Source organism: Macaca nemestrina, chromosome X, assembly GCF_043159975.1.
Source record: "Macaca nemestrina isolate mMacNem1 chromosome X, mMacNem.hap1, whole genome shotgun sequence".
NCBI lineage: Eukaryota > Metazoa > Chordata > Mammalia > Primates > Cercopithecidae > Macaca > Macaca nemestrina.
The window spans coordinates 158,352,927-158,374,600 of NC_092145.1; positions in this window are offsets into that span (position 1 = coordinate 158,352,927).

Genomic DNA, 21,674 nt, shown 5'->3' on the forward strand with positions numbered 1-21,674 from the left:
GCCTGACCTGTACTTGCATGGGTACCATAACACTGGATAGGACAGAAGCTCTGCCCAGCCCCTGGGAGCCCCGTGAGAGCTCTGTGCACTTCAGGAAGCATGCCCTGTTCACACCGTCTGCATCACATCAAATACAACCATGATACTCGGCAATATAGTACTCCACCCAACAGGCAACTGAGAGTCTGCAGCGATACAGGGGTTAAGGTGAAATCACTTAGGCAGATAGTAAGGGTATGGGAGTCCTTGGTAAGGCTTTTCTCTTTAATGAAAAGCAGCCCCAAGTCATTTTCTAACAGAGAGCAACCTCTCAAGTTGAGCTGCAGGCATACACAAGCCAGCTGGGAGCTTGCAATGGGTGAATGCTGGCAGAAACTAGGGACTAGACACATTCACGATGGTGGCTCCATCTTCCCTCCTCTTTGTTAGCCACGTGTACAGTAAGGAGCAGACAAGATGGCACCTATCAACTGGAAAGCCATTTGCATAATAAGATTCAGGTGGGGCAACCAGCCTTCCCCATGCGCTATGTAAACATAACTGATCGAACCAATCTGTGAGCCTTACATAAATCAACCACTTTCCCCAGTCTGCCTATAAAAAATCTGCTGCTGACTGCCACCTCCCCGCTTTTCAGGTGTCTTTCTCTCTCTCTGTCTCTCTTTCTTTCTTTCTTTCTTTCTTTCTCTCTCTGGCAAGAAACTGCTCTCTTCTTTCCTTTCTTCTGTCTCTTCAACTTCCCACTCCTTAATCGAACCACATGTGTCTGTGTCCTGAATTCTTTCTCGGTGCGAGACAATGAACCCCAGGGTATGTACCCCAGACAATGTAGCTGTTTCATCATGACGACAGTCACATGCAAACCAAGGTGATGATAACTGCATTTGCCCACTGGCTCTGCAACAAACCCACTCAGGACCTAGAAGAGAGTATATTCAATCTGCAACCCTCCATGCTGCAGAGGTGTCTGATGAGAGGGCTTTTTGCACAGTCAGGTTAAAGTATGGTCAGAGCATACTTTATTTGAACCAGAGCAACTCCATCTCGAATAAGGGGTTGGGCAAAATGAGGGCTGAGACTTACTGGGCTGCGTTCCCAGATGGTTAAGGCATTCTACGTCACAGGATGAGATAGGAGGTCGGTACAAGACACAGGTCACAAGGACCTTGCTGGTAAAACATTGCAGTAAAGAAGCCGGCCAAAACCCACCAAAACCAGGATGGCGACGAGAGTGACCTCTGGTGGTCCTCACTGCTACACTCCCACCAGCACCATGACAGTTACAAATGCTATCGCAACGTCAGGAAGTTACCCTACATGGTCTAAAAGGGGAGGCATGAATAATCCACCCCTTGTTTAGCATATCCATAGAAATAACCATAATCCACCCCTTGTTTAGCATATCCAAGAAATAACCATAAAAATGGGCAACCAGCAGTCCTGGGGCTGCTCTGGCTATGGAGTAGCCATTCTTGATCCCTTTATTTTCCTAATAAACTTGGCTTTCACTTTATGGACTCGCCCTAAATTCTTTCTTGCTCAAGATCCAAGAATATTCTCTTGGGGGTCTGGATCAGGACCTCTTTCTGGTAATAACAGTATGATCTGGTTTCAAAAGAAGAGCCCTTTGCTGAATCTGAATGCCGTTCTCCCTCCAAACGACAGGCTGTCTGGCAAAGCTTTCAACAACGCAACACATCCTAGCCTGCAGGATGCACAGCTTCCGGTTGTCCATCACGTGAAATGAGTGTGTGCTTTTTGTGCAGCTTAAGGAGTCTCATGCATAACAGATGTGTTCAAACGGGGGACGGAAGGAACTTAGGCATTGATGGATGATCCCTGTATAGTTACAACTCTTTCTCATTCAGGTCGAATTTCATTTACGAATAGAAATCTTCCAGTCTTCCAACTACCCAGTGTGTCTAAAATCCCATGTAAATGGAAAAAAGAAAAGAAAAAAACAGACCACCCCACCTGTGTGCATGCCTAGAAGGTTCTAACTGAGGAAGGGAGGCCAGGATCATTGGCAACTGTGAAGTTCACAGTTGAATTATGGTCTTGTGGGCTGGGTGTGGTGGCTTCCGCCTATAATCCCAGCACTTTGGGAGACCAAGGCGGGCAGATCACTTGAGGTCAGGAGTTAGAGACCAACCTGGCCAACATGCTGAAACCGGGTGTCTAGTAAAAACACAAAAATCAGCCAGGCATGGTGGTGCTCGCCTGTAGTCCCAGCTACTCGGGAGGCTGAAGCAAGAGAATCACTTGAGCCTGAGAGGTAGAGGTGGCAGTGAGCTGAGATCACGCCACTGCACTCCAGCCTGGGCAACAGAGCAAGACTCTGTCTCCAAAAAAAAGAATTATAGTCTTGTCGATCTAGTTTTTTTTTTTTTTTTTTTTTTTTTTTTGAGACAGAGTCTTGCACCGTGACCCAGGCTGGAGTGCAGTGGCACTGATCTTGGCTCATTGCAACCTCCGCCTCCTGGGTTCAGACGATTATCCTGCCTTAGCCTCCTGAGTAGCTGGGATTACGGGCGCCACCACCACGCCCAGCTAATTTTTGTATTTTTAGTAGACACGGGGTTTCACCATGTTGGGCAGGATGGTCTCGATCTCCTGACCTTGTGATCCACCCGCCTTGGCCTCCCAAAGTGCTGGGATTACAGGCATGAACCACTGTGCCCGGCCAATCTAGACTGTTTTACTGTTATCCAAGGACACTGGCATAGCCATAGCCTTTTTTTTTTTTTTTTTTAAAGACAAGGTCACGTTCTAAGAGCCTGGGACTGGAGTGTAGTGGTGGAATCACGACTCACTGCAGGCTTGAACTCCTGGGCTCAAGTGATCCTCTCTTCTTAGCCTCCTGAGCAGCTGGGACTATAGGTGTGCGTGCCACCAGGCCTGGCTAATTTTTTAGAGAGACAAGATCTTGCTGTGTTGCACAGCCTGGTCTGAAACTCTTGGCCTCAAGCCATCTTCCTGTCTTGGCCTCCCCAAATGCTAAAATTACAGGCATGAGCCACCATGCTGGGCTGGTGATGCCATCTTGAAATAATAGGATGCACCCATTCCTCCCAAATTTGGTTGGGATGCCAAGACTCATGATCCCCATCCCCACCCCACCCCCAACACACGCACATACACACATACAAAGAGAGTATGCAAACACATATTACTTACATAACACAGCTTTTGGGGGAGAGCAGGAAAGATCTTCCAAGCTGATCCAGAATAGACCAAGATGGTAAAGAAAGAACTCTAGATTGAATTTTTTTTAAGCATACACAGACTGTTTATTTACTGTTTAAATTACTCCATCTTTTCATATACTGTGAACAGAAAATATATTTTACCCCACACATAGTAAAAGCAAACAAGTGCAATCTTTCAAACATTAAAAATCATAATCAAATCTGTACAACAGATAAATAAATGTATACCTCTAACAGTCTGGGGAAAAAAAAAAAGCAAAAACATTTATTGACCAAATTGACCAGTTTACTTAAAATTAATACAGTTCAATCATAACAACTTTCATGTTTACTACACTGCACAAGTTTAGACTGATAAATATTTAAAATAGGAGGTGGGTAATAGGAAATACCAAATGACTATAAAGAGTTTTCCAAATATTGGAAATAATATATGAAAATTAATTAGTGGGGATAACATATTAAGTGGATCCACAGGGTAACCGGTATTACACTGGTATAGCTTGAGGAAAGGAAACAGGTGAACGTTTGGATTGGAAAACAATTTTTGGCTTTTTATAAAAAGAAGCAACAATAACAGGAACAATGACAAAACCCTGTCATGGAGCCTCAGAACTATTCTGTGAGACAAAGTGTACAAAGATTTTAGATTGAATTTTTATTGTGGGTAAGGAGCGGGGTAGGGTGAGATTCCCAAATGCAGGACAGCAGCTTGCCTGGTTTCAATTTTTGTAATTTTTTAGTTTTTGAGATGGAGTCTCACTCTGTCACCCAGGGTGGAGTGCAGTGGTGCAATCTCAGCTCACTGCAGCCTCTGCCTCCCAGGTTCAAGTGATTCTCCTGCCTCAGCCTCCCAAGTGGCTGGGATTACAGGCACCCGCCACCACACCTGGCTAATTTTTGTATTTTTAGTAGAGATGGAGTTTCACCATGTTGGCCAGGCTGGTCTCGAACTCCTGACCTCAAATGATCTGCCCACCTCAGCCTTCCAAAGTGCTGGGATTCCAAGCATGAGCCACCACACTCGTCCTTACCTGATTTCACTCTCCCACTGGCACCAAAGGAGCGAGTGCCTGGGCTTTATCAGCAGCCTGCCAAGATGTGCTTTGTCATTATTTGGGGGGAGAACAGACACCAGAGGAATGGAGAGGGTGCACTTGAAAGTTCTCAGCATCCAAACATCAAAAACTGGCATTACACTCTTTTAATACAAACTTTTAGGCTTGCAAATTCTCATTTGATTCCCTCAGCAAGCCTCAGAAGGAAGCCAAGAGAGTGTTATTCCACATTGGCCCAGGGAGTGGGAGTCCTGGCAGATGGAAGAACTCAGATGATGTGTAGGTGGAAGTGATGGTTAACTGTACATGTCAACTTGCCTGGGCTATGGGATGCCCAGGTAGCTGGTAAAACCGTTAGGTGTCTCTGTGAGGGTGTTTGCAGAAGAGATTCGCATTTGAACAAGAAGACTGAGTAAAGAAGACTCTCGGCCGGGCGCGGTAGCTCAAGCCTGTAATCCCAGCACTTTGGGAGGCCGAGACGGGCGGATCACGAGGTCAGGAGATCGAGACCATCCTGGCTAACACGGTGAAACCCCGTCTCTACTAAAAAATACAAAAAAAAAAACTAGCCGGGCGAGGTGGCGGGCGCCTGTAGTCCCAGCTACTGGGGAGGCTGAGGCAGGAGAATGGCGTAAACTCGGGAGGCGGAGCTTGCAGTGAGCTGAGATCCGGCCACTGCACTCCAGCCTGGGCGGCAGAGCAAGACTCCATCTCAAAAAAAAAAAAAAAAAAAAAAAAGACTCTCACCACTGGGGGTGGGCATCACCCAATCCTTGGAGGGCCCAAGTAGAGGAAAAAGGGAAAACTTCCTCTCTGCTTTTGAGCTGGGACATCCATCTCCTCCTGCCCTTGGAGAGCAGAGCTCTTGCTTCTTGCATCTTTGGGCTCCAGGACTTACATGAGCAGAGCCCCTCACTTCCCCGCACCTTCCACACCCACCCTTAGGCCTTTGGATTCCGACTGTGTTGCACCACCCATCTCCCTGGTTCTCCAGCTTCCAGATGGCAGATCATGAAATTTATCAGCCTCTATAATCACGTGGGCCAATTCCCAGAATGAATCCCATCTTACATGTTTATTTGTCTGGTTCTTGTCTTAGTCCGTTTTGCATTGTGATGTGATTTGGATTTGTGTCCCCACCCAAATCTCACGTCCAATTGTAATCTCCAATATTGGAGGAAGGGCATGGTGGGAGGTGACTGGATCAAAGGGTGGATTCCCCTCTTGCTGTTTGTGTGATAGTGAGTGAGTTCACAAGACATCTAGTTGTTTAAAAGTGTGTACCACCTCCTGCTTCACTGTTTCTTCTACTCCAACCATGTAAGAAGTGCCTCCTTCTTCACCATCTGTCATGATTGTAAGTTTCCTGAGGCCTCCCCAGCCATGCCTCTTGTATAGCCTATGGAACCATGAGCCAATTAAACCTCTTTTCTCTATGAATTACCCAGTTTCAGGTAATTCTTTATAGCAATGTAAGAACGAACTAATACACATTGCTCTAAGGGCATACCAGAGGCTGTGTGGTTTATAAAGAAAAGAGGTTTATTTGGCTCACAGTTCTGCAGATTGAACAAGCATGGAGCCAGCATCTGCTTCTGGTGAGGCCTCAGGAAGCTTCCACGCCTGGTGGAAGGTGAAGTGGAGCTGGCATGTCACAGGGTGAGAAATGAGGTGAGAGAGAGAGGTGCCAGGCTGTTTTAAACAACCAGCTCTCATGGGAACAAACAGAGCAAGAACTCACTGATTACTGTAGAGACAGAATGAAGACATTCATGAGAGATCTGCTCCCATGACCCAAATACCTCCCACTAGGCCCTACCACCAACCTTAGGGGCCAAATTTCAAAGTGAGATTTGGAGGAGACAAATATCCAAACTATATTAGTTCTGTATCTCTGAAAAGTCTGACAATCCCAGTGTTGTTATGAGATGATAAGCTCTCAGCATGCCTGGCTCAGAGCCCTTCCTACCACCTCATTCCACACCTTCATCCACGTGTTGAGTTGAAGGTCATGGAGAGAACTCATCTGGCTTCCAAGAACTTTCTCCTTGGAGGCACATGTCTGGGTAACAGAGGCCATTTCCAGTATATATTAGTCAGGGTGCTCTTGAGGGACAGAGCTAATCGGATAGATGTATATATGAAGGGGAATTTATTAGGATAATCGACTCACATGATCACAAGGTGAAGTCCTACAATAGCCCGTCTGCAAGCTGAGGAGCCAGGAAGCCAGTCTGAGTCCGGAAACCTAAAAAGTAGGAAGGCTGAAAGTGCAGCCTTTAGTCTGTGGCCAAAGGCTCAAGAGGCCCCTGGCAAACCACTCTAAGTCCAAGAGTCCAAACACTGAAGACCTTGGAGTCTGATGTTCGAGGGTAAGAAGCAATCAGCATGGGAGAAAGACTGAGGCCGGGAGACTCAGCAAATCTGCTCATTCCATGTTCCTCTGCTTGCTTTTATCTTAGCCACACTGGGAGCTGATGAGATTGTACCCATCCAGATTGAGGGTGGGTCTGCATCGCCCAGTCCACTGACTCAAATGTGAATCTCCTTTGGCAGCACCCTCACAGATACGCCCAGGCACAATGCTTTGCATCCTTTAATCCAATCAAGTTGACACTCAATCCTAACCGTCACACAGCAAGACTCTGGCCAGAAGATTTTCAGAAGGAGGGGAGAAAGGTCTGCACCAATGGTCCCCAAACTTCTTGGCACCAGGGACTGGTTTCGTGGAAGACAACTTTTCCCTGGACCAGGGGAGGGGCAGATGGTTTCAGGATGATTCAAGCACATTGCATTTATTGTGCACTTTATTTCTGCTATTATTCCATTGGAATACATAGTGAAATAAGTCTACAACTTGCCATCATGTGGAATCAGTGGGAGCCATGACTTGTTTTCCTGCAACTACATGGTCCCATCTGGGGGTGATGGGAGACAGTGACAGATCATCAGGCACTAGATTCTTATAAGGAGCACGCCACTTAGATCTCTTGTATGAGCAGTTCACAATAGGGTTCATGCTCCCATGAGAATCTAAAGCCACCACTGACCTGACAGGAAGCGGAGCTCAGATGGTAATGAGAGTGATGAGAAGCAGCTGTAAATACAGATGCTGTAAATACAGATGTAAATACAGGTGCCCTCTGCTCACCTCCTGCTGGGCAGCCCAGTTCCTAACAGGCCACAGACTGGTACAAGTCTGTAGCTGGGGTTTGGAAACTCCTTGTCCATACACATCTTCCTAGGAGCATTGAACACCATATCAGATTGCACTCCTGCTGCTGCGCTCATAGCACCCTTTGAACCAATCACCTGTGGGACTAAAGTTTTCCCTCCCAAAATCACCGGCTTGTCATCTTTCTCTGCCTTGTACACCTTGACATACAGGGGTGCTAGGAGTAGCTTGCATGAGCTCATGAGAACCAATAGGGCATATCTCTTTCCAAATCTACATTCCATAATCTCACCTGAGTACCTTGAAATCAACCACAAGAGGAAAATTTACACAAGAGAAATTGGCATAGGCTCTGACCAGGGTTTCTTTTTTTTTTTTTTTTTTTTTTTTTTTTTTTGCAGAATTCATTGTTAAAACTTTCACCAGCAAGCTACTGTCCTGACGGTAGGCAGCCCCCTAGGAGAAAGGAAAAAGTTGGGTTGAATATAGGCATTTAAAATTAATACAAAAACTATTGAAATGATAAACCACTATTCAAAGGGGAATTATAACATTCTAAAGAACAAGGAATTTCTATAACCAGGTAGGAAAAAGGGAATAGCTTTCTGTGAAATTCCCAGCACCCTGCCACAGCTTCTTGTTGGTGGCATTTGCAAAATTCAGCACAGTGCTATGCAGAGATGCGTAAGAATTTCAAGCTGGAGGCACCATCCCAGGCAGCTTTTAACTGAGAAAACTTCTGTCTGCAAAAATGTTGGGCTAGCAGAAGCGCCAACTTTTCTGTTACTAAAAAAAAAAGAAAAGGGTGGAAATGTTTTGCAAACACCTGACCGCCTTATCAAGCTGAAGCAGACCTTTTCCAGCATGAGAAAGCACTGGTTTATTTCCAAGCTAGTTTTTTCCTTTTTTGGCCACAAAACATCTTTCAGCTGAAAGGGAATGCATTTGGGTAAACATTTGGAGTCAAAGTGAGATTTTGATGCCAAATTTTTTGGGGAGTAAGGATGGGCACATCATGAGTAACATAATTATGTTCAATAATTGTTTGCTTATCATAACTTTCTTTTAAAACGTACATGTCAAAGGACACTTATTTATTTATTTATTTATTCATTTATTCATTTATTGAGATGAAGTCTTGCTCTGTCACCGAGGCTGGAGTGCAGTGGTGCGATCTCAGCTCACTACAATCTCCACCTCCCAGGTTCAAGTGATTCTCCTGCCTCAGCCCCCCAAGTAGCTGGGATTACAGGCACCCGCCAACCCACCTGGCTAATTTTTGTAGTTTTAGCAGAAATGGGTTTACGCCAGGTTGACCAGGCTGATCTCAAACTCTTGACCTCAAGTGATCCGCCCACCTCAGCCTCCCAAAGTGCTGGGATTACAGACCTGAGCCACTGCACCCAGTCTAGAGGTTTTTTATTCTATTTTATTTTATTTTATTTTATTTTATTTTATTTTTTGAGACCAAGCCTCACCCTGTCACCCAGGCTGGAGTGCAATGGCACCATCTCGTCTCACTGCAACCTCCACCTCTGGGTTCAAGCGATTCTCCTGCCTCAGCCTCCCAAGTAGTTGGGATTACAGGCGCTGCACCACCATGCCTGGCTAATTTTTTGTATCTTTAGTGTAGACGGGGTTTCACCATGTTGGCTGGGACTTCGTGATCCGCCTGTCTCAGCCTCCCAAAGTGCTGGGATTACAGGCTTGAGCCACCACGCCCGGCCTAGAGGTTATTTTTTCAAGCACTTAAATTAAGGAAGGATGGTGAGTAGTTTATGCATTGAGGTATTCCCATGAATGAACGTTTACTATCTGTACAAAAGAATACGAGCATGTTATGACATTAATATATGGGAATCAAACAGGAACATCTGGTGAAAGGAATAAAACAGAGTGCCTGGGGTAGTCGTCCATCAATGAAATTGAAGTTCCATAAACTCCAACACATGTGAAAAACATTACATCAAGTTAAGTAAGAAAGCAGGCCGGACGCGGTGGCTCACACCTGTAATCCCAGCACTTTGGGAGATCGAGATGGGAAGGTCACCTGAGGTCAGGAGTTCGAGACCAGCCTGGCTAACATGTGAAACCCCGTCCGTACTAAAAGTACAAAAACTAGCCAGGAGGGGTGGCGGGTGCCTATAATCTCAGGTACTCGGGGGGATGAGGCAGGAGAGTTGCTTGAACCTGGAAGGTGGAGGTGGCAGTGAGCCAAGACTGTACCACTGCACTCCAGCCTGGGCAATAAGAACGAAACTCTGTCTCAAAAAAACCCCAAACAAACCCCAAGCAATCCCCAAACAAAACCAAAACCACGGACAGGAGGGGTTCCGTGAAAAGGAAACATCTAAGCAAACACCTCTCGGAGGAATTAATGAAATCTCAGGTCAAACTAAAGCTATCCTCCAGCAGACGCAGAGGAAGTGTCTGAAGGCACATCTCGGAGATTCACTATGACAAGAGAAAAAGCCAGCAGTCAGTGTGACCTTAGTTTTTTTTTTTTTTTCCCAGAAGCCTGAATGCAAGATGCAGGGAGCTGCCTGTTTTTCCCTTCTGAGGGCATAGCTTTCAATGAACCACAAGGAAAACAGCTCAACAATCAAGTAAAGAAAGCCCCAGAGGCCAGGCATGGTGGCTCACACCTGTAATTCCAGCACTATGGGAGGCCGAGGTGGGAGGATCACCTGAACGCAGGGGTTTGAGCCCAGCCTGGACAACATGGTGAAACCCAATCTCTACAAAAAAATACAAAAATTAGGCTGGATGCGGTGGCTTATGCCTGTAATCACAGAAATTTGGGAGACCAAGGTGGGAGGATCAACTGAGGTCAGGAGTTCAAGACCAGCCTGGCCAACATGGTGAAACCTGTCTCTACTAAAAATAGAAACATTAACCGTGCGTGGTGGCACGTGCCTGTAATCCTGGCTACCCGGGAGGCTGAGGCACAAGAATTGTTTGAACCCGAGAAGTGGACGTTGCAGTGAGCTGAGATCACGCCATTGCACTCCAGCCTGGGTGACAGAGTGAAACTTCATCCAAAAAAAAAAAAAATTAGCTGAGCCTGATGGTGTGCGCCTGCAGTCCCCAGCTAATTGGGAGGCTGAGACGGGAGGATGATTGAGCCTGGGAGGTCAAGGCTGAGGTGAGCCATGATCCTGCCACTGCACTCCAGTCTGGGTGACAGAGCGAGACCCTGTCAAAAAAAGAAAAAAAGAAAAGAAAGTTCAAGAAAAATGTGCATCCGTTCTCCAGCTGTTTATCAGTACTAAAACAACTTGCCCTGATAAATCATTCTCCCGGCTGGGCACGGTGGCTCATGCCTGTAATCCCAGCAGTTTGAGAGGCCCAAGGCAGGCAGATCACCTGAGGCCAGGAGTTCGAGACCAGCCTGGCCAACATAGTGAAACCCCGTCTTTACTAAAAAAGTACAAAAAAATTTGCCGGGTGTGGTGGCTCATGCCTATAATCCCAGCTATTTGGGAGACTGAGACACAAGAATCGCTTCAACCTGGGAGGCAGAGGTTGCAGTGAGCCGAGATTGCACCACTGCTCTCCAGCCTGGGCAACAGACTGAGACTCAGGGGAAAAAAAAAAAAAAAAAAAAAAAAAATCATCCGAGTGCGCGATGGCTCACACCTGTAATCCCAGCACTTTGGGAGGCTGAGGCGGGTGAATCTCCTGAGTTCAGGAGTTCGAGACCAGCCTGGCCAACATGGTGAAATCCCGCCTCTGCTAAAAAAGTACAAAAAATTTGCCAGGCATGGTGGCTCGTGCCTGTAATCCCAGCTATTTGGGAGGCTGAGACGAGAATCACTTGAACCTGGGAGGCGGAGGTTGCAGTGAGCCGAGATTGCGCCATTGCACTCCAGCCTGGGCAACAAGTGAGACTCCATCTCAAAAAAAAAAAAAAAAAAAAAAATCATTCCCCCAATAAAACTGGAAGCCCTGTATTTCAAAATCACTTGAAACTTATATGAAGCTATAAGCAGAAGGGAATGTCCATGAATTGCTCTCAGAGCGAGAAAGATACAGATTTCTTTCAGATCCCGTTTTCATTTACTTTAAGGCACAGACATCTGAATCAATCTAAAATATAATTTTTCAATTCTAATGAAAGGAACTAGTAAATAATTCAAAACTGTGACTAATAAAAATGGGGCTGGCTTTGAGAATGAATACATACTAGCAGATATCACAAATCTACAATTTAAATTACATTTCAGAAGCCATTATCAGTGTTCAAATTCCATGACTAATTGAACAAGGACGAACCCACAGCTTCCTAACAGGTGACTGGGGAAAGGAAACTGAAATTAAATAAGCACCACAGCACATCCCACTTGGAGAATTGAAAGCCTGTGATGTAGCAGAGGACAAAGGAATGAAAACAATAACAACAAGAAGAAAGTGTGTAACGATCTCTGAATTTTGCTATTTTTAGTCTTCTCTCCGCCCTCCTTGGAGATGAGAGCTATAGTAAAAGGTATGGTACCGAGGCTAGACGCTGTGGCTCATGCCTGTAAGCCCAGCACTTTGTGAGGCCAAGGCAGGAGGATCACAAGGTCAGGAGTTCATGACCAGCCTGACCAACATGATGAAACCCGGTTTCTACCAAAAATACACAAATTAGCTGGGCATAGTGGTACATGCCTGTAATCCCAGTTACTCAGGGGGCTGAGGCAGGAGAATCACTTGAACCTGGGAGGCAGCCGTTGCAGTGAGCTGAGATCGCACTACTGCACTCCAGCCTGGGTGACAGAGCAAGACTCCGTCTCAAAAAAAAAGAAAAAAAAAGAAAAAAAGAAGCAAGTCCCGGGTCTTGTCCATACTCAGTGGGAGGAGATCATGCAAGAAATAAATATTACAATATGAGGATCATGATGAGCCATCTCCAAGTCTGGCCTTCACCAGAAAACCCTCTTCCACTTCTGCCGTATGTAGAAAAATCTCTCTGCAGTTCGAACATCAAGGTTTCCGACATCCAGCATTTTCTGGAGATCATCACAACTCTTAGCTGTGACAGTTGACTCCAGATGGAGTAGAGGAAATGGGGTAAGCGTGCTTTGTTTTTCAGCAGGTCTTTTTAAACAATGGTGTCTGAAAGCCCAGTCAATAATTAATATATTGTTTAATTTTCCTTAATGTTGATTTTTGTTTTGTTTTGTTTTGTTTTTTTGAGACAGAGTCTCAGTCTGTCGCATAGGCTGGAGTGCAACGGCCTGACCTCGGCTCATTGCAACCTCCGCCTCCCGGATCCAAGCAATTCTCCTGCATCAGCCTCCCGAGTAGCTGGGTCTGCAGGCATGCACCACCATGCCCAGATAATTTTTTGTATTTTTGTAGTGATGGGGTTTTGCCACGTTGGCCAGGCTGGACTTGAACTCCTGAACTCAGGTGATCTGCTTGCCTCGGCCTCCCACACTGCTGGAATTATAGGCGTGAGCCACCACACCCAGCTCCCTTAATGTTGATTTTATCCATGGCCATGAGCTGGCAAGGCAGCTGTGTCAAACTGTAGAAAGATTCAGCCTAAAAGAAACTGAGACAGAGCACACTGGCTGAATTGAATCTGGTGTGACTCCCAGCTCTTACCTCTCACGAGGGCAGAAGCAGCAAAAAAGATGAGTTGCCTGAGTGTAAAAATAAATCAGAAAAACCACACACCTGCATCTTGTCTAGATTCAGGTCAAATATTTATACAGACACAAGCTGAGTCCCTAATTTATGTGCACTGCAGTCTCTGCTATTTGGGGGCAGGAAAAAAAGCTGACTGGAAATAAAAAGAAAAGGGGTTAGTGCTCCAATTCTAAAACAAAGAGGCATTGTGGAAAATTGCAGCTGGGACAGAAGAGCCGATCTAAGAGTCAGTGAGAAGCAGGCTAGCAGAGACAAAGACTGGACGCCGTCTGGACCTTGTGCAAAACAATTCCATCCAGACTACCGCAAACTTAGCTGGTTATCAGCACGGTTGAAAGGCCTGGATACACTGTGAAAGGACTGGGACTTTTAAGTGACAAATCCCAGTAAAACAAAAATTCCTAAACGACGAATCAAATTAAGTATGAGAAAAACAGACGATACAGGAAAATGAAGAAGAACAAGGAAAAGGGGGAAAAAAGGAACGCTGGTAAAGAAGTAAAAAGATGTTACTAGAGAGGAAATTTGAGAGATCTGAAGGAGTATGTACCTTCTGCAAGAATTATCTTTTCTACTAAAAAAGGGAGAATGAAGGAAAAGACAGAGTCCTCCTCTTTGAATGAAAAAAACATGAAGAGTTCATGTCAAAGAATCTCACTTTGATTGAGTTTATATTACTCTAAGCTTTGTATTACGAGAGTTTCAAAGATTGAATTCTTACTGCATTCAAAAGGTAACACATTATTAAAGTCCTAATAGATAGCAGAGCAACAGGAGCCTGATTTAGTTAGTAGAATGAAATGATTTATAATCAGCTTTTCAAATATCATCTCATTCTAGGGAAATGCATTCCATTTTTTTTAAGAGTTTACTAGGTCAGAGTAATTTTAAATCTCTCTCCTACTTATTTGAAATCCGAAATCGGCTTAGATTTCTCCACACTAAGAAGTCTTTTGAATGGCGATAAAATGCCCCAAGCATACTGGGAATATTGTGCGAAATAATAATAAATAAAGCCCTGGCATTCGCATTTCAAACTAATTTTGTCACCTGAATTTTTCAGCGCAAAGGGCATGGTGAAGGCGTCAGCAGGCAAAGACAGCATCAACTTGTGATTTTTTTTTGAGGACTTGATTTATGAGTTCTCATTATATGATGGGTTGACCAGGTAGTACTTCTGCTTAATGTGGTGGTGGTGGCTGGAGCACTGAGGCAGGTGCAGAGCCCGAAGTGACTTCATTCACATGACTGATAGTAGTTGCTAGCAGATACCTGGGAACAGAGCTGGGGATGTTGACCAGAGGCCTTGTTTCTCTTCCATGGGGTCATTCCCAAGTGGTTGCTTGAGTTTTCTCCCAACTTGGCAGCTGCATTCCAAGAAAGAGTCTTTCAAAAGGACGTGGGGTTACTTCACAGAAAAGTCAGATACTCCCAGGGAAAACCTTGCTCACAGGCAAAGATAACAATGCATTAAAAAAGCACCAACATTAAAAAAAATCTAGCACATTATATATGGATTTCACAAAAGCAAGCATATTAGAATATTGAGGATTTTTGTTTGTTTTTTGTTTGATTTTCTTTTTTTGAGATGGAGTTTTGCTCTTGTCGCCCAGGCTGGAGTACAATGGCATGACCTCGGCTCACCACAACCTCCGCCTCCCGGGTTCAAGCGATTCTCCTGCCTCATCCTCTTGAGTAACTGGGCTTAAAGGCATGCACCACCACTCCCGGCTAGTTTTGTATTTTTAGTGGAGATGGGGTTTTTCCATGTTGGTTAGGCTGGTCTCGAACTCCCAACCTCAGGTGATCCGCCTGCCTCGGCCTCCCAAAGTGCTTGGATTACAGGTGTGAGCCACCACGCCCAGCCTGAGGATTGTTAAATCAAACTAAATATTGCCTTGGAAGGAGTCTGTACTTCCATATTTGAGTCCTTGTGGATGAACTGTTACCTAGCTTAATAGGCAGGCAAGAATGAAAAGCTAACTGAGGCGTATATGGCTGTAACCGTAACTGCGTGTTGACCAACCCCAGCGGCCATGCTTCAACCATTCATACATTGCTGAGTGTTCAACCTGTGTTCAAATAAGGCAAACGCCAACCTGTAACCAAGTCAGCTGTTTCTGTCCCTCGCTGCTGATTTCTGTATGTCATTTCCCTGTTAATTTTTTATGTCTGTAAATCTTCTCGTACCACATGGGTGCGGTGGAGTCTCTGTGAATCTGCAGTGATTCTGGGGGCTACCCGATCTGTTAATCATTCATTGCTTAATTGAACTCCTTTAACTTTAGTTTGGCTGAAGTTTTTCTTTTGTCAGGATAATAATATATAATCCATCGAGTAAGCATACTAAAAAATAAAATAGGGGCCGGGCGCAGTGGCTCACGCCTGTAATCTCAGCACTTTGGGAGGCCAAGGTGGGTGGATCACCTGAGGTCAGGAGTTCCAGACCAGCCTGGTCAACATGGAGAAATCCCGTCTCTACTAAAAATACAAAATTAGCTGGGCGTGGTGGCGCGTACCTATAATCCCCGCTACTTGGGAGGCTGAGGCAGGAGAATCGCTTGAACCTGGGGGGTGGAGGTTGCAGTGAGCTGAGATTGCACCATTGCACTCCAGCCTGGGCAACAAGAGTGAAACTTCGTCTCAAAAATAAATAAATAAATAAATAAATAAATAATAACAAAGGAGATATAAGCAATATGAAACAGTGCACAAGAAGATGAGGAAGGAAATCATATTAGGTTGCAAAAATATAATCCATGAAATAAACTTTTCAATAGATAAACAGTAGAATGTATACAGGTGAGGGAGAAATCAGCAAAATTACAGACAAGATTGAAGAAATTTCATAGAAAGAAAAAGGGAAAAGAAATAGGAAGTATAAAAGCAAAGCTAAGAAATATAGGGGATAGAAGTAGGTATCATATCTGAAGGGAAAAAAAATGGTAGAATGAAATAAAGCAACAATAAGTATATCCTCCTCTCCAGCACCTGTTTTGCTAGTGTAGGACCTCTAAGAATGAGGTCCGCCCTCACGGGCATATCCTGACATCTCTCTTGTTCCTGCTCAGCTTCTACCAAACTCACAGAGTGGAAACCCTCATTCCTTGCTTCTGCTATGTGTCAAGGTAAGCCCTGACTTCTGACAATCTTTGGTAACCACCCTCCTGTTCCTTCATGCTTGGAGAAACCTTTGGTTTCCACGAAAGCAGAATGACTTTCTCCTCTTGCCCACACAGGGGCAAGACACCAGAACCAAGGAAGTCATCACTTAAAGATGCAGTTTCAACTGTGTCCTTTCATAAAAAAAAAAATTTTTTTTTATTATTATACTTTAAGTTCTGGGGTACGTGTGCAGAACGTGCAGTTTGTTACATAGGTATACACGTGCCATGGTGGTTTGCTGCACCCATCAACCCGTCATCTACATTAGGTATTTCTCCTAATGCTATCCCTCCCCTAGCTCCCAACCCCCTGACAGGCCCTGGTGTGTGATGTTCCCCTCCCCGTGTCCATGTGTTCTCATTGTTCAGCTCCCACTTATGAGTGAGAACATGCGGTGTTTGGTTTTCTGCTTCTGTGTTAGTTTGCTGAGAATGATGGTTTCAAGCTTCATCTGCGTCCTTGCAAATGACATGAACTCATCCTTTTTTATGACTGCATGGTATTCCATGTGTATATGTGCCACGTTTTCTTTATCCAGTCTATCATTGATGGGTATTTGGGTTGGTTTCAAGTATTCGCTATTGTGAACAGTGCTGCAATAAATACACATGTGCATGTGTCTTTATAGTAGAATGATTTATAATCCTTTGAGTATATACCCAGTAATGGGATTGCTGGGTCAAATGGTATTTCTGATTCTAGATCCTCGAGGAATTGCCACACTGTCTTCCACAACGGTTGAACTAATTCACACTCCCACCAACAGTGTAAAAGCGTTCCTGTTTCTCCACATCCTCTCCAGCATCTGTTGTTTCCCGACTTTTTAATGATCAACGTGATGAATCAGCAACATCATCTGGTCTTCAGGAGATGAATAACACTCCATAAAGACGTTCTGTTTCTAAATGAAGACTGGCTTTTAAGAAAGATGTGCTTTTTATCCTCTTGTTCTTCAACAGAAGGAGGTACACTAATAGGAAGCAGATTTTAGGATGTCAAAATATTTCTGCAGAGACCCTGTGAGCAACAGGCCTTGTGAAAACTATCTATTGTGCTATCCCACGTTGAAAACTGAAGCTAAGTTCCATGGCTGAGTAACACAGTGAAAAACCTGATGGTCTCTTTAGCACCCGGGTGGGAAAATCTCATCACCAAATGATGGTCTAGATATTTGATGGGTGGGACCAACACAGGCTGTGAATGAAAATGTCAAATGAGAGAGAGTTCCCCGAGTGGCTATTTTTCTTTATTTTTTTTTAAGCATATTATTTTAAAATAGAAGGATTTAAATGCGCAAAAACAAAAGACAAAAAACTCTAGTTCTAACTTGCAGTTTTAGCTGAAAGGCAAGAACATGTAAAGACTACTGATTTGGCAATCAGATCTGTTATATAAATTGGCTTTCTTCTGTCTCCCATTAAAGAAGAAAAAAAAACTCAGAACAGGAAATAAGCTAAGATGAATAATGTATTTGTTCAATTTTTAAAACAAGTCAAGCCCTTCAGAAACATGCCCTAGAGATCAAGTTCAAATAATTCACTGAAGGACGAGAAGTCCCACAGAACGTGAAACAGAGAGATGCAGGACACACAGATAAAATCTAGTGACATAATTTATATTCTCTCTGGGGAAGCTTCCCAGTTTTTTAAGGGGCAATGTTTGGTCTGTGCTGAAAGGTGAAATGACAACAGCCTCCCTCCAAAATTCCTGTTGAGATTTAATCCCTGATGCAACCTTATTAAGAGGTAGGACCTTTAGGAAGTGATTAACTCTTGAGGGATCTGCCTTAATGGATGGGATTAGCGCTCTGTTAAAGAGCTGGAGGGAACAGGCTGGGCTCTAAGGCTACGTGAGGACACAGCAACAGGGCGCCCTCTTGGAAACAAAGAGACAGTCCCCACAAGTCACTCAATCTGTCATACCTTGATCTGGCACTTCCAGCGTCCAGAAGGGTGAGCAATAAATGTCTGTTGTTTATAAGCCACCCAGTCAATCAATGTCTGTTGTTCACAAGCCACCAAGTCAATAAACGTCTGTTGTTTACAAGCCACCAAGTCTATGATATTTTTGTTATAGCAGCACAGACAGGTGATTGGATCAGGGCCCACCTTAATCCAGTATGATCTCGCTTTCATGTAATTAATAATATGTAGAAGGACTCTGTTTTCACTCATAGGTTCCAAGGGTTATCATTTGAGCATATCTTTGGGGGACAGGGGATATACTTCAAACCATAACCAATTCATGCATCAAATATTTAATTATCAGCTGGGCATGGTGGCTCACACCTGTAATCCCAGCACTTTGGGAGGCCAAGGCAAGTGGATCATCTGAGGTCTGGAGTTTGACACGAGCTTGGTCAACATGGTGAAACCCCATCTCTACTAAAAATACAAAAATTAGCTGGTCGTGGTGGGGGATGCCTGTAGTCCCAACTACTCAGCACACTGAGGCAGGAGAATCACTTGAACCCAGGAGGTGGAGGTTGCAGTGAGCCAAGATAGCACCCTGCACTCCAGCCTGGGCAACAGAGTAAGACTCCACCTCAAAAATAAATAAATAAATAAATAAATATTTAATTACCGCCTACTATGTGCATTGCTTGGTTCTGAGCACTGGCAATATTGTAAAGAACAACTTATAGCAATGAAAGCTGTGGTGGAACTTCTAGCCGTGCGTGTGTGTGTGCGTGCATGTGCACATGGGTATATGGCAAACATTAAACAAAATAAGTTGAATATTTGTATATATTTTTGAGACAGGGTCTTGCTGTGTCACCCAGGCTGGAGGGCAGGGGCTTGATTATAGCTCACTGCAGCCTCAAACTCCTGGGATCCAGTGATCTTCCTACCTCAGCCTTCTGAGTAGCTGGGACTATAGGCATGTACCACCACTCCCGGCTAATTTTTTTTTATTTTTTAATTTTTTGTAGAGTCAGGATCTTGCTATATTGCCCAGGCTGCTGTGGAACTCCTGGGCTCAAGCGGTCTTCCTGCCTCAGCCTCCCAAAGTGCTGGGATTACAGGCGTGAGCTGCCACACTTGGCCTGTTTAGAATTTATATTAGCAGCTGTGAGGTGCAATGCAGAAAACAATGAAGTAAAATCATAGAGGCCACATTTTTCTGGTTTTTGAGACAGGGTCTTGCTCTGTTGCCCAGGTTGGAGTGCAGTGGCACGATCTCAGCTCACTGCAAACTTCGCCTCCCAGGTTCAAGCAATTCTCACGCCTCAGCCTCCCGAGTAGCTGAAATTACAGGAACCCGCCACCACACCCTGCTAATTTTTATATTTTTGGTAGAGACAGGGTTTCACCATATTGACCAGGCTGGTCTCAAACTCCTGACCTCTGGTGATCCACCCACCTTGGCCTCCCAAAGTGCTGAGATTACAGGCGTGAGCCACTACGCCTGGCCCGAGGTCACATCTTGGTAAAAGCACAAATCGAATTTGGATCTTGGGGACATCTCAAAAGGCATGTGTCCATCCTTATCCATTTTGCAGACAAGAAAACCAAAGCCAGATGGGGGTGGTGGCCTGTCAAATGTAATGTAGGTACTTGGCTTGAGAGAAGCACTAAGCTTTTGGTGTGAGGTCCAGTACTTTTATTTTAAATTACAAAAGAGAGGCCAAGAGATGAGAAAATATCGGAGACTCTTTGGAAGTTTCATATCCTTTCATACTGGTCTTTTCAGCATTCGGGTCAACAATGCAGAGCCTCAAATACAGATTTTGAATATGTTTTTAGGCAAATTTCCTTTTTTTTTTGTTTTTTTGTTTTTTTGAGACGGAGTCTCACTCTGTCACCCAGGCTGGAGTACAATGGCATGGTCTCAGCTCACTGCAACCTCTGCCTCCCTGGTTCAAGGGATTCTCCTGTCTCAGCCTCCTAAATAGCTGGGACTACAGGTGCACACCACCACACCCGGCTAATTTTTGTATTTTTTTAGTAGAGACGGGGTTTCACTATATTGGCCAGGCTGGTCTCAAACTCCTGACCTTGTGATCCACCCACTTCAGCCTCCCAAAGTGCTGGGATTACAAGTGTGAGCCATGATGCCCGGCCAAGAATTTCCTTATTTCTTACAATTCCAGGAGGCGTTATTGACCTATTTAGAGTATAAACTTTGCGTCTCATTACCAATTCATTTGCAAAGGCTGGTTCAGACTGGACCAAGGCCTGTTCCAGGAGCAGCAATCACCACTTTATTTTTTTAATTGCTTCTCAACTTTTATTTTAGAATCAGTGGGTACCTGCGCAGGTTTGTTACAAAGGTATGTTGTGTGACGCTGAGATTTGGAGTACGGATGAAACCGTCACCCAGGTAGTGAGCATAGTACCCAAAAGGAGTTTTTTCAACCCTTATTCTCCTATTCTCTACCCCCGCTTGTATTCCCCCAGTGACTGCTCTTCCCATGACATAAGTCCACGTGTACCCAATGCTTAGCTCCACCTTTATAAATGAGAATATGTGGTATTTGGTTTTCTGTTTCAGCATTAATTTACTTAGGATTATGGACTCCAGCTCTATTCATGTTGCTGCAAAACATATGATTTTATTCTTTTTTTTTTTTTTTTTTTGAGGCAGAGTCTTACTGTCACCCAGGCTGGAGTGCAGTGGCATGATCTCGGCTCTCTGCAACCTCCGTCTCCTGGGTTGAAGTGATTCTCTTGCCTTAGCCTCCTGAGTAGCTGGGACCACAGGTGCACATCACCAGCCTGGCTAATTTTTGTATTTTTAGTAGAGACAAGGTTTCACCATATTGACCAGGCTGGTCTTGAATTCCTGGAACTCCTGGCCTCAAGTGATCTGCCCACCTCGGCCTCCCAAAGTGCTGGGATTACAGGCATGAGCCACCACGCCTGGCCCCTTCATTCTTTTTTATGACTGTATAGTATTCCATGATGTATGTGTACCACATGTACTTTATCCACCATGCCTGGCCCCCTCATTCTTTTTTATGACTGTATGCTATTCCATGATGTGTAAGTACTGCATGTACTTTATCCAGTCGAGCATTTTTTTGTTTTCTGAGATGGAGTCTCACTCTGTTGCCCAGGCTGGAGTACAGTGGCATGACCTCACCTCACTGCAACCTCTGCCTCCTGGGTTCAAGCAATTCTACAGCCTCAGCCTCCTGAGCAGCTGGGATTACAGGTGTGTGCCACTACACCTGGCTAATTTTTTGTGTGTGTGTGTATTTTTAGTAGAGACGGGGTTTCACCATGTTGGCCAGACTGGTCTTGAACTCCTGACCTCATCATCCGCCCACCTTGGCCTCCTAAAGTGCTGGGATTATAGGTGGAAGCCACCGCACCTGACCTCCAATCCACCATTGATGGGCACCTGGATTGATTCCATGTTTTTGCTATTGCAATCATCTCTTTATTTAAACACCCCATCACACACTGGGTTCCCTTGGGTCAG